Genomic DNA, 16,021 nt, shown 5'->3' with positions numbered 1-16,021 from the left:
CTAAAATGAGCAATTCTCAATAAACGGTATTATTCTGGAAGCACTAAAGCTATAACAATATACCCTAGTAAACAAGATGGCCACAGCTCGGTCATAATGATAAATTATAAGAGAGATCAATATTGAAGGTGGAGGGATAAGCACCCCAGAGATATTTTATCATAGGCAAGTGTAATAGACATGTTTTCAGTAGCATAATTTTTGTTCTGAGAATAAGGAAGAAGACTTTTCCAAGAAAGAGTGGCTTTTCCTATGGAACACATCTTTTAGGGAACCGTGCAAGGGAATCCCTGAATGACAAATCACTAAGGACAAATTCCCATCTTATCTTACAGTGGGGATGCAGTCTATGGCAAAAGCATGACAGGGGGCAATATCACTTGACACTGAGCATATTATTGCACACACGCCTGGGCCTCTACTATTACACACACTGCTCCTCTTCTCGATTGACACCTGTTTGCATCAGTAAATCTTTCCTATATATCACATCTTACCCAGCAGATGGACGAGGACAGCTGGTGTAGGCTGGTTGGGTTGGAAATGTCCACTGAGAGTTCATTGCATTCATGCCGCACTATGTTTTAAAACAAAAAAAATTATAAACTAATTGAGGGAATCCCTTTGGTGCGGATGCTAAATATGTGACAAAGATTTACAGCGAGGGTGTTGAGCCGGAGATAAGTAGAATGGATGAGGATGTAAATACAAATTAGCAAACATATATTGATGGAGGGATGGATGGATGGAAGGGCATATGAAAAATTATTGGGGAAGTGAACAGAGCCATGCAACTGGAGGTCCATACTGGTGTGTAAGTGAAAAAATTAAAAGTTATGTTTAAAGGTATATTTTATGTCTGTCACGGAACTCCGTTCCAACATGGATGAAAAAGGGCTATTATCACCATGGAAAGAGGGTATGTAGTTCACCCTGGATGCTTATTCTGCCTCCCAGTCGGAATTGGTGACCAACAGGGACTGCCTGGATCAATCCTAAGCATTGAGTGCCTGATCCATTTTGTAAGTAGCGTGCGGCTACTTCCAGCAGCCACATTCCTGGAACTCTGAGCTTGATTGGATAATAGCCGCTACCTGGTCAAACTTTAACTTGGGCATGGATTTCCCAATCAGGGAGCTATTTTGTCAACATGGGCGCTCGCTGGAGAACTATCCAGGGATATATAATGTGTAATTTAATGTCCAGGAAAAGTTTTTTGTGAAGACTTTATTTTTAGGAAGACAAAGCAGGGAGTCTATCTGGTTAGCTGGGAATGTTGCAATCAAGACCCCAGACAGAGTGGTGCCTGGGTGGGACTTGGTATTAAAGCAATGTTTGAATACAAAACGGAAAGTAGTATTGGAGTAAGAATTAAAGTTTTTCACTGTACTCCATGTGTGGTGGTACAGGGCCACTATAGTACATGTGTGCATTGTATATCTGCTTTAGGTTTGTATCCATATCTTTGCTCTTTCTTTGGTGGCCTACATCTTCAGTGCTGCATCCTTTGATCCATCCAGCCTTGTGTCAACAGCTCCGATTTATCACATAATGGTGCAGGGATATTGTTTGGTACATATTCGCAAATAGAGCAACATTTAAATGTCAGAGCCTATGGAGTATTGCTGCTGATCACACTGATCACACTTTATTAGCTCAATCTACCCATCTTGTGATGGCTACTTGCCGCAGAATAACACGCCATGTCACAATACATATGTTATCAGAAGCCGGTTCTACGGATGCATTCAGTGTATGCAAATGACCTTCATAGTCAACAGATCTAGATTCAAGATGAATGTATGGACGATGGGACTTTAAAACAGGTTGTTTGCTTCATTTTACATTGTGACCACAAGTAATAGAATAAAAAGATGGGAATTATAAAGCATCAGCATTAAAACAGTGTGACAACACCCTTTGGGGCGCTCCCCATCGCCACTTTGCACCATAACGTTTACAATAAGCTGTATTGATTATGGGGCTTAGAGTGCGACTTCAAGGCTCAGTTTTGTTTTCTAAAACTAAACCCTTCTGTATCCCAAGTTTTAAAAGTATAAGAGCAGGACAGAGGTGGAACAGAGAGGGAGGGGCACCAGAGACACATTGAGCACCATGTTTGATGATGTGCCCATGCTGCACTTTATGGGGACAGCAGAACAAACACCAAACAGCAGGACAGTGCTGAATCTCCATCATTTGGTTGGCATGCACACCTTAGAGCTCGTTAGGCGAGAAATATGAAATGAACTATGCAATTTATTTGAATATATTTTTTTATTTTATCAAGGCAAACCTTTATCATTTCTGAAGAAAAGAGCTCCATTTTTATTACAAATGTACTATTATCCTTCTATGGTCTGTCATCACTTATGTATCAATAAACCATTATATTCACAAAATGAGGAATTGTGAAGAACTATTGCAAGAAATTAAAAAAGTTTTAAAAATATAAATATAATTTTGTCCTGTTTGGCTGTTTTAGACAAAAAAAATGCTATCCCCTCTGAATACGCCATCACTCCACATATAGTGAATAAGCCCTTTTTGTAGAAAACCCCCACAGAGCCTCTGATTATTAATCTACCTGCTCATGGACAGATTTCCAATGAAAGAAGTCTAGCGGCCGTGGCCTGTGCGTTACATGGGGTTAAGCCTCCGGCTTGGCTTGAGGGATTTAACCCCTTAAGGACCAAACTTCTGGAATAAAAGGGAATCATGGCATGTCATACATGTCATGTGTCCTTAAGGGGTTAAAGTGGTACACCTAGATCAGTGGCACACCTCTCTGCTGCAACATATTCAAAGCACTAAGGCCTGGTGATTTAAAAATGCTCACTTGTGGAAGCTGTAGTAAGACCTCTAAAGACCACTTGAGAGTTTTAAATCCCCCTGGTCAGTTAAAGTGATGTTACTTTATAGTGTGTGTAAGCAATGACACAATGCAAGTGATCTTTCGCTAGTGATTTCTCCAGCCCAGAGCAGATCTACAGGGAATACGCTGGCCCCTGTCCCCCACCCCATCCCAGACCTCTAGTGGAGGGGACAACAGGTGTGTATGCTCTGTATCCATGGCTAGATTACAGTTCCTATCGTAAACAACTCTTGTCACTATGCTTGGCCCCTTCTAAATATAACACTGTGGTGAATTTTCTTTCTTGGTATAGGCCCAAAAGAGGCAGGAAGAGTGAAGAGAAAGGTAATACTGGTATTAACCTGCATCTGCATTTTAAACGGAGGTAGCTCTGTACTTGTAACTTGCTACAGACACACAGCTGGTTAACCCCCTAAGGACCAAACTTCTATAAAATGAAATAAAAGGGAATCATGACATGTCACACATGTCATGTGTCCTTAAGGGGTTAAATGCTGCCTTACAAGACCTTCAAAGCGCATGTATAAAGTGTTTCTCCTAAGGTGTGCAGTCCAGCGCTGCAACAGTTCGGGAAGTGGTATGATATCCAAATCACACGCTGCACTTTGCGCAACACACGTTGCTAAAATAGCCTTTGCTATGATGAAATGCCAGCATTAAGGCTGCCTGAGAATCATGGGAAATGTAGTTCTGAGTCATTTGGGATTCCAAGGCTATTCAACACTAACATAGGAAAATCATACGGAAGCAGCCCAGCAACGTGCACTTCGAGACAACAAGGTTAATCCAAAACCTGATTTGTGGCAAATTAAAACCCAAACGAACAGCAGCGATTATCAGCCGCAATCCACAGCCAAAACCACCCTAAAGATACACCTCAGCACCCACAAATCGGAGGTAGAACTGAGGGAATGGGAGGAGGAAGAAAGTCCAAGCAGGGGTCGACCGTGGCCCCGATCTTCAAAAACCGCAGGCCGGAGGAGGAACAGAAGGCCGGTGAGCAAAAGGAGTATGACTCCGACTCCACAGCTAGCGACATTAGCCACCACCACAACAACAGCCCCATCACAAGGGAAGACCTCCGAGGTTTACTACAAGACATAAAAGCTAATCTGACTGCAGAATTTACAAAGCATTTAGCGCCCATACGGGCAGGCCTCACTGACCTCGTGCAACGCACTAGCTCCCTTGAAGATAAAATGGCCGCCACCACAGTCAGAACAGACCTCCACGACCAGGCCATAAAAGACCTGAGAGACCAGGTGAAGCAACTCGAGGATGCCCAGGAAGATCTTAATAACAGATCACGACGTAACAATATCAGAATCAGGGGCATACCCGAGGCGATAGATATGGAGTCCCTCGCGACCACTATCAGGGAGACATTCTGCAGCCTACTTCCAGAGGCTCCCCCTGCCGAACTACTCCTAGACCGTGCCCACAGGGCCCTGCGAGCTCCCACACCGGGCATGACCCGCCCGCGGGACGTGATAGTAAGGCTACACTATTTCCACATCAAGGAGGCCATAATGAGAGCCGCCAGAAACACTCCTCTCCAAATTGAAGGCCATCCAGTGATGTTCTTCCAAGACTTAGCCCCTAGCACCTTAAGAAAACGCAGAGAACTGCGCCCACTTACAATGGAACTAACACGGAGGAGAATCCGGTACGCTTGGGGGCATCCCTTTAAGCTCACGGTACGTAGAAACAACCAAACGTACACTTTGCACGACATCGCAGATGCAGCCAACTTCGCTGAAAGGATGGGTCTCCCCCACCTCGAGACCTCCAACGGCGAGAGATCTAACAGAGCCCAGACACCACCGACCCGGAGAGAAGAAGCACCACATCACCGACTTCGCTCACCTGCTGAAGACCTGCACCCCAACGATCAGAATTAAACACCACCGACTGGCAAGAGGACTCCACATAAAGGCCACACCTGACATCCCAACACAGACTGTACAAAGCCACCCACCCAGAGACTCCGACACATGAAACCCCAAGACTCACCCGGAGCTGATGCGACGAAGATCTTCAACATCACCACAGCTAACCTGACGACTAAGAAGCCGACTCTTCATAACAACATCATAAGAACGCTTCTGACTAACCAGGGTATACACACCACGATATCCTGCCCTACTATGATGACTAAATTACTAGACGAAACCCGCACTAGGACGCATCACCCTCTGGGGGAGACTCACAACGCTCAACAGACACCTGACTCTGGGTACAGTAAGCACCTCCACCACACATTCTATGGCACCACACTCCTGGGGCCTCTCCCCGTTCCTCCCCGACCACCCCCGCCCCTAGGGGGGGAGGCGGGGGGGGAGGGGGCGATGCCACAGGGTCCAACACATGGCATACACAATACTAGGACCTCGAAACATCAGGACATTGCACCGACAAAAATATAGGACCAGAAAGCGACTCTGGCTACCCGCCACCACAGACCACCACACTACCTACTCTCACCCCTACCCTATAAGGAGCGGTCAGGCGCACCACCCCACCACCTGCTGGCAACGTATAAGACCAGTAGTTCGGCCCCTAGGGCCCTTTTCAATAGAACCTCACACCCCCTACATCTTACCCTCCCCAACCCACACCCCTCCCTAGAACCCACCACTGAGGCACGGGATCACAGCCCGCAACCAGGCACTTTCGCCACCTCGCCCATAACCCGCATAAACTCTACATACCACGTCAAGAAGCAGAACCAGCATAGAATCTAGGCCGCTACGATGCCCCTATCAATAAAATGCGTTTCTATCAACGTTAACGGCCTCAACACACCCATTAAAAGGCACGGCCTACTTCGATGGGCACACAGGCAACACATAGACGTACTGCTCCTACAAGAAACGCACTTCACGTCCACGAGATCGTTCCCCCTTACAAACCGTTACTACAAACAAAGCTACATGGCCCACTCCCCAAATACTAAAACTAAAGGGGTGGCAATTCTACTCAAAACCACATGCCCCCTGACGGACGTCGGGTGTGTCATGGATCCACAAGGACGATATGTTACAATAGAAGGAAAAATAGGCGCTACCCCCTATGCCATAAGCTCAGTCTATGCCCCATCTGTTCCTAACAGCACGTTCTGGCAACATTATGCATCGCACCTACAGGCGTATGCAGGCAAACGCTTAATAATAGGAGGAGACTGCAACGCCACACATATCCCGGCCATAGATAGATCAACTCGCGAGACGAACGCTCCGCAACCGTCCAGAAACGACACATATTTCGCACAATTCTTAGCCACACAATCATTAGTCGACATATGGAGGGCACAACATCCGACCACCCGTGATTACACCTTCTACTCACACCCGCACTCCTCATACTCACGTATAGACCACTTTCTCGTATCCCCGAACCTGACAACGCAGATAAGTCACTCGTCCATAGGCACTATCTCACAGTCGGATCATGCCGACATAACTATCACCATCCGCATACCAGACTTAAAACGACCTTGGTCGTGGAGGCTGAACCCACTACTCCTACACGACACCCAAATCAGGCTCTCAATCGCCAAAGCCATAAAAGACTACTTTGACACCAACACTACCTCGGTTGCTTCCCCAATAACACTGTGGGCTGCACACAAACCAGTGATCAGAGGAACCCTCATTAGCTTAGCCTCTGCCCACAAAAAAAGAAAAACGCAGCAAATAACGGAGACGCTTACCGAGCTACGAAAACTAGAAATGAGCCACAAACATAACCCACAACCACAAACGCTACGAGACCTAATTGCCACAAGAGACCTCCTCAAAAGACTCACACACACAGACACGACCAAAGCCATGATGTGGCTTAAGCAGAAATACTATGAAACGGGCAATAAAGCAGACACTATGTTAGCCCGGCGACTTAAGAAACGCATAGAATCCAAAAAAATATCATCAATACGCACAAAAACGGGCACAATTAGCAACTTGCCTGATCAGATAGGAGACACGTTCCAACAATATTTCAAATCACTATATAACCACTCCCCACACCTCAACCAAGAGAACGCAACATATCAGGAACAACTGGACAAATACCTACAAGGCGCATCATTACCCGCCCTATCCCAGGCCGCCAAACACACCATAGCAGCTGAGGCAACGGTAGAGGAGGTTGCGACAGCCCTCGGGGCCTGTAAACCCAACAAATGCCCAGGCCCAGACGGATATACTGCCCTTTACTATAAAGAATTCAGCCCCTTACTCCTCAAACATCTATGTGCAGTGTTTAACGCTACCCTGAAAGGAGATCACCTCCCACCTGACATGACGACAGCGAACATATGCCTACTCCCCAAACCCAATAAAGACCTTACAGAACCGGACCATTACAGACCGATCTCCCTACTCAATGTAGACCTCAAAATTATGAGCAAAATGATGGCTAATAGACTCAACCCGTACCTAGAAAAACTAATACACCCAGATCAGGTGGGTTTTGTCCCCAACAGGCAGGCACTGGATAACACGCGCAGGAACATTGACCTCATCTGGTTGACCCAACACCGCAAAATCCCCACCACAGTAATATCATTAGATGCCGAAAAGGCATTTGACCGCCTGCTATGGCCCTTCCTGTACCGCACATTAGAACACATGAACTTCCCGAGCTCATTTCTCGCATTCTTGCGGGCGACGTACCACTCCCCGCAAGGAGCCTTACTACTCCCCAACATCTCCCCACCTAGATTTCCGATCCTAAACGGAACGAGACAAGGCTGCCCACTCTCACCCCTCCTGTTCGCCATATCCCTAGAGCCCCTTCTTCAGGCAATCCGCACCAACCCTAACATCGAAGGTGTCAACATCAGAGGAGACTCATACACAGTATCCGCTTACGCAGACGATATACTCCTCACGCTCACCAATCCAGATCACTCCATAGATCCCACACTAGCCACCATACACGAATACGCATTAGTAGCAGGGTACAAACTGAACATCGCAAAATCGGAAATACTACCGATACAACTGTCGGACTCGCAACTATCCAACCTAAAAAACAAATATCCATTCCGAATATGCCCCTCTAACATAACATACTTGGGAATTCAACTCCCAGCTGACCTAAATACATTATATGAGAAAAACTACACACCGCTCCTACGTAAAGCACACACCGACCTCCAAAAATGGGAACCTCTGGGAATATCATGGCTAGGCCGGATCACATCAATAAAAATGAACCTTCTCCCCAGATTGTTGTATCTCTTCCAGGCACTACCCATACCTCTCCGCACAACAGATTTCAAAGCTTTACAAACTGCGGTTGACAAGTTCATTTGGAACGGGCGTAAGCCCCGGGTCCGCAGAGCCACGCTATATGTCCCAAAAAAACAAGGAGGCTTAGGGTTACCAAATTTCATACACTATCACGCAGCCGCACAACTGACCCAAATCCAACACTGGCATGCACCTCCGCAAACCAAACGGTGGGTAGACATAGAACACACAATTTTCGGAAGAGATCACCCGTCTCTCTACATGTGGGTCCCTAAACCATATAGACCACTGCCCCCCCCAACCGCCCCCTCCATCACTCACTCCCTGGACCTATGGGACAAACTACAGACCAAATACGACCTATCCTCTTTCCTCTCCCCAATGACCCCGATCTGGAGGAACAGACTGTTCCCACCAGGACTAACCCCGAAGCACTTCGCTAGCTTCGACCAAAGAGACATGGACAGGCTTAAGCACTTATACATAAACAATAAGGTGATACAATTCTCGGAAATCAAAGAAGCGGACACACTGACGACATTCGATCACTTTAGATTCATTCAACTACGCAGCTTTGCCACAAACCCGATAATTCAACAAGCAGGCACAGCAACGCCCTCCCGATTCGAAAAAGAATGCACACACTGCCCGACCAGACGGGGACAAATTTCAGACCTGTACACATCCATAGCAACTCACCCCACTCAAATCACGCTCCCGTACATAGCAGCCTGGGAGAAAGACCTAGGACCCCCGGGAGACAACACTGACTGGGCTGACATCTGGGACGCTACAGCATCGATCTCTATCTGTGTAACTCACACAGAACAAGCATATAAGATGCTATTCCGCTGGTACCTTACGCCCAAACGCTTAGCAATTATACACAAAACACCCGACACTTGTTGGAAAATGTGCGGCGAACAAGGAACGTTCCTCCACTGCTGGTGGACTTGCCCCAAAATCAAACCCCTGTGGACGCAGGTCACTACTCTACTGACAAAAATCTTGCACAAACCGTACCCACTAGACCCATGGGCGCTGCTGCTCTCCAGGCCCTTGGAAGACCTAACCAGAGCAGAAAACAAACTTAGTGCCCGTATCGCCCTTGCAACAAGGAGAGCAATAGCGGAACTATGGTCGACCACTCGAATCCCTTCACCAACGATCATCACCAAAAAAATATTAGATCACATACAAATGGACAAACTTACGTCCTTGATCCATGACACACCTCGACGCTTCCACAAAATCTGGGACCCATGGATCGAGGGAGACACCACACTACCATGGTAGCGCTAACATACGCGACAACAGACCAGCCACTCCTGGAATATGGGCCCACCAATACACACGATTAAAATGACCCGCTAACTGTAAGGTCCCCATAGAACATATCCACCGCCTAACCCCACCGGGAATATCGGGCTGGGATCCCGTGCCGTACCTCACCCTACCTAACCACCCAAAGCACCCCCCACCGGGGAGAACTCTCCAAAGACTTACTCCCCACCCAGGACACCATTACCTCACCCCGATACCAGGCTCAGATACTTAGAATCCCCACTATATCATGACACACAAACCCGAACACACGCAAACCCAAACTACAAAAGACGCTTGTGACTCAGGTCTAGAACTGACCCCATGAAACAAAAAACAGACTTTCTACACCATAACTCACAACGACCAAATGCATCTTTTCTGGGAACCGCAGAGGGAGACGCGGGAGGAGGGAGGGAGATAATAGAATGACTACTACCGGAACGCAACAAGGACTCCCTAGAAACCACAGAGACGCATCAAGCCATACGGGCGTGCAATAGATAACGCTGATATACACCAAGACAACCAAGGCCCACCCACTATCGATATTGCACCCCCTCCCCGCCACACTAACACTCTCGCTTTCAACACCCCGTTGAGAGACCAAACCCTTCCCAATGATGCATAACGACAACACATATGACGGACAAGCGGGTGACTATACGGGAAAACTTTCCAGAATGCTTGGGGGTGAAATACATACCACCAACCCTCCCCGAAATTCCCCGCATGTTACCACACCCCCACTTATTTGGGATAATTACAGCAAAATCGAATAGGGCAACCGTACCCCCTCCCCTTCCTAGTTCTGTACCCTCCCCTAACCCTTAGAACCAAAGCAGCAACAAATGTTACATATGTAGTACAAACGTACTAACAAACATCTAATAACGTAACCAATGAAAGACCTTATCTTATAAGTATCTCATGTATGTCTGTCATTCACATGGTAATTAAGCTTTTTGATCTTTGTAATAATAATAATCTTACTCCCTTGTTTCCTTCTGTACCCCCACCCCAATGACAATGAACACGTTATAAAATATGACAAAATTAAAGAATTTAAAAAAAAAAAAAAAAAAAACTAAAAATAAACAAACAAGGGTACCCGTACCCCCTCCCCTTTCTATTTTGTACCCCTCCCTAACCCTTAGAATCAGCACAGCAACAAATGTCGCATGGATAGCACAAAAGTACCAACATACGTATGATATTGCAACCAATGAAAGACCTCACCTTGCATGTATATTATGTATGATTGTCATCACAATGGTAAATAAGCTGTTTGACCTCTGTAACAATAATTTTATTCCCTTGTTCTTTTCTGTACCCCCACCCCATTGACATTGAAAACATTATAAAATATGACAAAAATAAAGAATTTAAAAAAAAAAAAACCCAAACGAAAAAAAAAATCTGGCTAAACTAGTAGAGCGTTGAGGATAGCCAATTAGCAGAATTTTCCATATCAGCTATTTATTTTTGCGTACGTTTTGCCATTTGAATTTTAATTTGTTACAGTTTAGAGTTCTGTAAATAATATTGTTTATAACACATTAAAGCACATTAAATAACACATATGTGCAGAGCTTTCTAGTGCCTCCAGGAAAATCTAAATCAGGATGTATATAATACATCAATTTTCAAACCGTTTCATAATTACAAAAAAAAAATAAAAAAAAAACAATTATGTAAAAAACGTGATGTCAAAAATATCAACATGGCTCTTAGAAGCACCTAATTCACAAAAAATAAATTTGTCCAGTATTAATATAGGGGACACCCTTGGTCCCCATACAGTTCCAATGTACGTTTCGCCAATTCCAGGCTCGTACTGTAGAGACATAAACAGAAGAATAACACTAACTCGATTGTACTGATACTGACACTCGGACCTGCGTGTCCAGATTGCTTGACGTATCTTTATCGCTTGTATTATCTCATGTTTGCAATGCTCAATAAAAAGCTTTTAAAATAATATAGGGGACACATTAAAAATCTGATTGGTTTACATTAGTCTCAATCGGAGACATACTTGGTTATTTACTAAATTAAGAATTCAGTTAAGAGTAAATTTAACATTTAAGGCCAGAGTAGCCAAATTGAAAGCAAAGCTTGCTTAGAGAATGTTTCAGGTTCGGCCATTTTGACCTTAAATTTGAAATTCCCTTTGAATTCACCTTGAGTTCTCACTTTAGTGAATGACCCAGATATTAATTACTGCCATGTTTCCTTAGCACATGGAGAGAATGAAACCAAACCCCCTCATTCTTTGTAAATACAAGATACAACAGAAGAGGCCAATACTCTCCTAGTGGATGCTGCCCTTTATCCACAGAAGCATTTTACCTCCAATGACTCCATCTGTTGCTGGTGGATAGGATCGTCCCCTGTGCATAGCTTCCAAGTGTCCCTGATTAGGATGGCCAGTCCCTATTTAAGGCCCAAATCCCTCTGTCCCTCTTTTCTGTCCTAATGTCCCTCTCTCCTAGGAGCTCCGCAGGTCCGGACTGGCCATTAGGCACACACTGGCCGAGGTCAGTAGGGGAGGTCACAGGATTTCCCTGGCCGGTCCATGCAGGGCCCGCGCTATCCGAGCGCTGGCCCTGCAGTAGTCCATGTCACGCAGGTGGGAAGATCAAAGATCTCCCTCACCGGCTTACTTGCACAGACATGTGGCTGGGGAGGGAGGGAGAGGAAGACCTGACGGAGCTCTATCTTGCAGCTCTGCCAGGTTCCTCTCAAGGGATCCGGAGTGTTGCCATGGCAACGCCCCCTGATCTCGCGAGAGTGAACTCTAGCCCGACAGGCTAGAGTTCACTCACCACTAGGACCACCAGGGATGGCAGCAGCATGATCCCCCCTCCCAGGCTAAAGGTAAGAAAGGAGGGGGGATACAATGGCTTACACACATCACCCTCACACACAGCACTCTCACACACATCACCCTCACACACAGCACTCTCACACACACAACACTCTCACACACATCACCCTCACACACATCACCCTCACACACACAGCTTCCTCTCACACACACATTACCCCCCCCACACACACACACACAGCTCCCTCTCACACCCTCACAGCACCCTCACACAAACAGCACCCTCAAACACACAGCATCCTCAAACACACACAAACACACACAGCACCCTTACACACACACACACACACACACATTTCATCCCTTACACTCACAGCATCCATTACACACACAGCACCCCTCTCACACACACACACTTTACCCCTCACACACACACTTTACCCCTCACACACACACTACACTCCTCATACACACCAATTGCACCCTTCACACACACACACAGAACCCCCCAACACACTGCACCACACACACACACACAAAATGACAAAACACACACTCTCTGCTCCGTCGCCTTCTTAGTGGGCCGCTGTGATTAAAAAATGTCCATGCTGAATTTCTTTCCCAGTCCGGCCCTGGAGTTCCATATTGTTGGTTTGTGAGAGTGTATAAAAGAGCTCAACTGCAATTATGCTCACAGTAGACATGTGCAATTCGTTTTGGTAAATTCAAACGAATTTCGGGAAATTCGGACATTCGGATGCTTCCGAATGTCCGAAGTCCCGAATTTCGGAAGTACCAAAGTGCTTCGGATTTCTAAAAATTGGCAAAAAAAAAGAGAGGGAAGGAAAATTATATGAATGATGACAGGGTTACGGTTAGGGTAGGGTCAGGGTAGAGTTAAGTTAGGGTTAGGGTTGGGTTAGGTTTAGGGTAGGGTTAGGGTTGGGTTAGGTGAGAGTTAGGGTTGGGTTAGGGGTAGGGTTAGGTGAGGGTAGGGTTAGGGTAGGGTTAGGGTAGGGTTGACTTAGGGCTAGGATATGGTTGGCTTAAGGTATGGTTGGCTAAGGGTTAGTGTTAGGTTAGGGTTAGGGTAGGGTTAAGGTAGGGTTAGGGCAGGGTTAGGTTAGAGTAGGGTTATGGTTAATGTAGGGTTAGTGTTAGGGGTAGGGTTACGTTAGGGTTAGGGTAGGGTTAGGGTTAAGGTAGGGTTAGGGGTAAGGTAGGGTTAGAGTTAGGGTAGGTTTAGGTTAGAGTAGAGTTATGGTTAATGTAGGGTTAGGGTATGGTTAGGGTTAGGGTTTTCCGAATTGCCAAAGTCCCGCATTGCCAAAGTCCCGCATTGCCAAAGTCTCGAACCGAACCGAAGTCCCGAATTGCCGAAGTCACACATTTTTTTTTCTTACCCAGATTTCCGAAACAAATTTTTGGATTATGCACATCCCTAGCTCACAGTAATGTGTCTTTAAACCTCAAGAAACATGTTTTTTAAATCGTTCTGTGTGCATTAGATACAATGTAATTATATTTTAGTTGTATAAATTGTTATTAGAATGTCACCTAACATTTCTCAAAACAGCCCCACCTCTGCCGTTGCCCACTAAGGGATCCAACTCCCCCCCCCCCCCCCCCCCCCCCCCGCCCTCATAAAAAAAAATTTGTGACAAATGTTCCACTTTCCCGTATTAAATTACAGATGGGACATCACAGACAATTAAATACAAACCAGTGGTCTCGGGGTAGCGAATTCATAGCAGGTTCCAAAATCTGTTGACATGGTATGAACTTCAAATGGAACTTGTTACAACCCTCTGGCTGTCTATCAGACAACAGGTCATGTTACAACCTGGTTGTTTAGCTAACTAGAGTTAAGCTCAAGAGGCAGGTAATTGCTCAAAGCACCTGCCTTGCAAAGACTTCTCCGTAAGCTGTATTGGGTTGGACAAGCATAGAAAGTCTGGGCTGGGTTTGAAAGTGAGAACTGTTTTTAGATATAGTGCCAATGACAAAATGCCTAATTCAATGCATGCATGTAGGGTTTTTTATGTGGGGTATAATTACTAAACAGTTATTTGTTTTTGGGGTTTTTTTTTATTTGGGAGTGGAGTGTCCCTTTAAGCAATAGTTATGCATCAAAACAAAGGACCACATATGAGATGGATTTAATAACTATTCAGCCAATGGCATATTATTATATATTGGTATAAATCACTATTAATAGGCTATCTTTTGAGGACACACCTATGCAATACATTGCTAACTGACATAGAAAATATCTACTTAATAACATGCTAATTTGAGAAATCCGAATACTACAGAACATCAATGGGTACCTAGCATAAGTTGTTTAGCCTTCAGCTATGTAGCATCACCCCAATGACCCTGCATTCAGCTTCACACCACTAATTGCATGTGAATCATTTAGCACTGAAAGAGAGCTATTTATATAGTAGATGTATACCACCTACATATACTAAATGTATTGAATTGTGCCAAATAAGTTACATACTTTGTTGGTTTAGTTGTATCCATCGATGCAATGTTAATAATGCCAAGTATTATTTCTTAAAGTGAAAAAGATTTGCCAAAACAAGTCTCTTAAATCTACGAGAACTCTGTGTAGCAACCTATAGGTAAAGGATTCCTTATCATGAAGTGGGGAGTTGACGGCTGAAACAATGTGCTTCATGGACTTTAAGGACACATGACGTGCGTGACATGTCATGATTCCCTTTTATTCCAGAAGTTTGGTCCTTAAGGGGTTAAAGGACAAATGTCCTCAAATTTTCACTTCTAATTTTTTTTAAAGAAAGTTTATTGCACGTATTAAAACGAATTGATGACTTTTTAAAATGATGTTTATTATTCATATTTTTTTAGGACAGTCCTGCCAATTCTCACCAGTGACAGTGAGGAAATGAATGGACAAAGTAGAAATTTGGCTATAAAGGGACATTAAAAGGGAACTGTCACTTTTTAAAAAAAAAGTATACCATTGGATAAAAAAAATGAAAATCATCTATCACTTTTTTTTTTATGAGATGCTCCATTTTGCTTTAAATGTATATTAAATAGTTAGCAAATTGCCTCACAATCCAGTTGAGACAAGGCACGGGAAAGGCACGGGCAGGGCACACTGCAAATGAATAAGAGGAATAGAAAGACTTTTGATGTCTCCTCTTCTTTCTATGCCTTTTCCATGCTGACTGCCAGTTGCAAAGCACAATGCTTATAACAGTACTGGACAGGGAGCCACAATGGAGGACAAAGAGGTGTACTTTTCTATATTTAATTTTATTATTCACACATATTAAATATATATATATATTTATATATACCACAAATGGCAGCATGTCTCTTCTGTATGAGAGACTTTGTTACCTACTGAGACTTTTTGCAACCCTCATAACAGGGAAAGTAGATCTTACTTGGCACAGAACTGAAAGTATCCAAAGTCAAGGATAATTTCTTGTGTCAGCAACAGTATAGGTTCCAATCGCGTCAATTTGGGGGGGGGGGGGGGGGGGAGGGGGGGTTGAACATACTATTTATTTAAAAAACAGTTTTCAAATCCCATCAGGGCCATGATGGGAACTATATTTACCCTCATGCTCAACTAGCAACAATAATAGTACTAAGGGTGATAATGACATAGCTTAGGTCTAGGAGGTAGCATGTGACGTGTTTATTAATAAACTGCAATACAATTGCAATTCATGCCTCGACAAAATATAAATT

General features: G+C 44.8%; 1 long non-coding RNA gene across 1 annotated transcript in view; it reads right to left on the bottom strand.

Annotated features, from left to right (window-relative positions):
• Window positions 1-16,021, bottom strand: part of LOC134577512 (uncharacterized) — a 747,008-nt gene that overhangs the window by 497,576 nt on the left and 233,411 nt on the right. The gene's annotated exons all lie outside the window — the stretch shown is intronic.

Source organism: Pelobates fuscus, chromosome 11 (assembly GCF_036172605.1).
Source record: "Pelobates fuscus isolate aPelFus1 chromosome 11, aPelFus1.pri, whole genome shotgun sequence".
Taxonomy (NCBI): Eukaryota; Metazoa; Chordata; class Amphibia; order Anura; family Pelobatidae; genus Pelobates; species Pelobates fuscus.
This window is presented reverse-complemented; position numbering and strand designations above follow the sequence as displayed.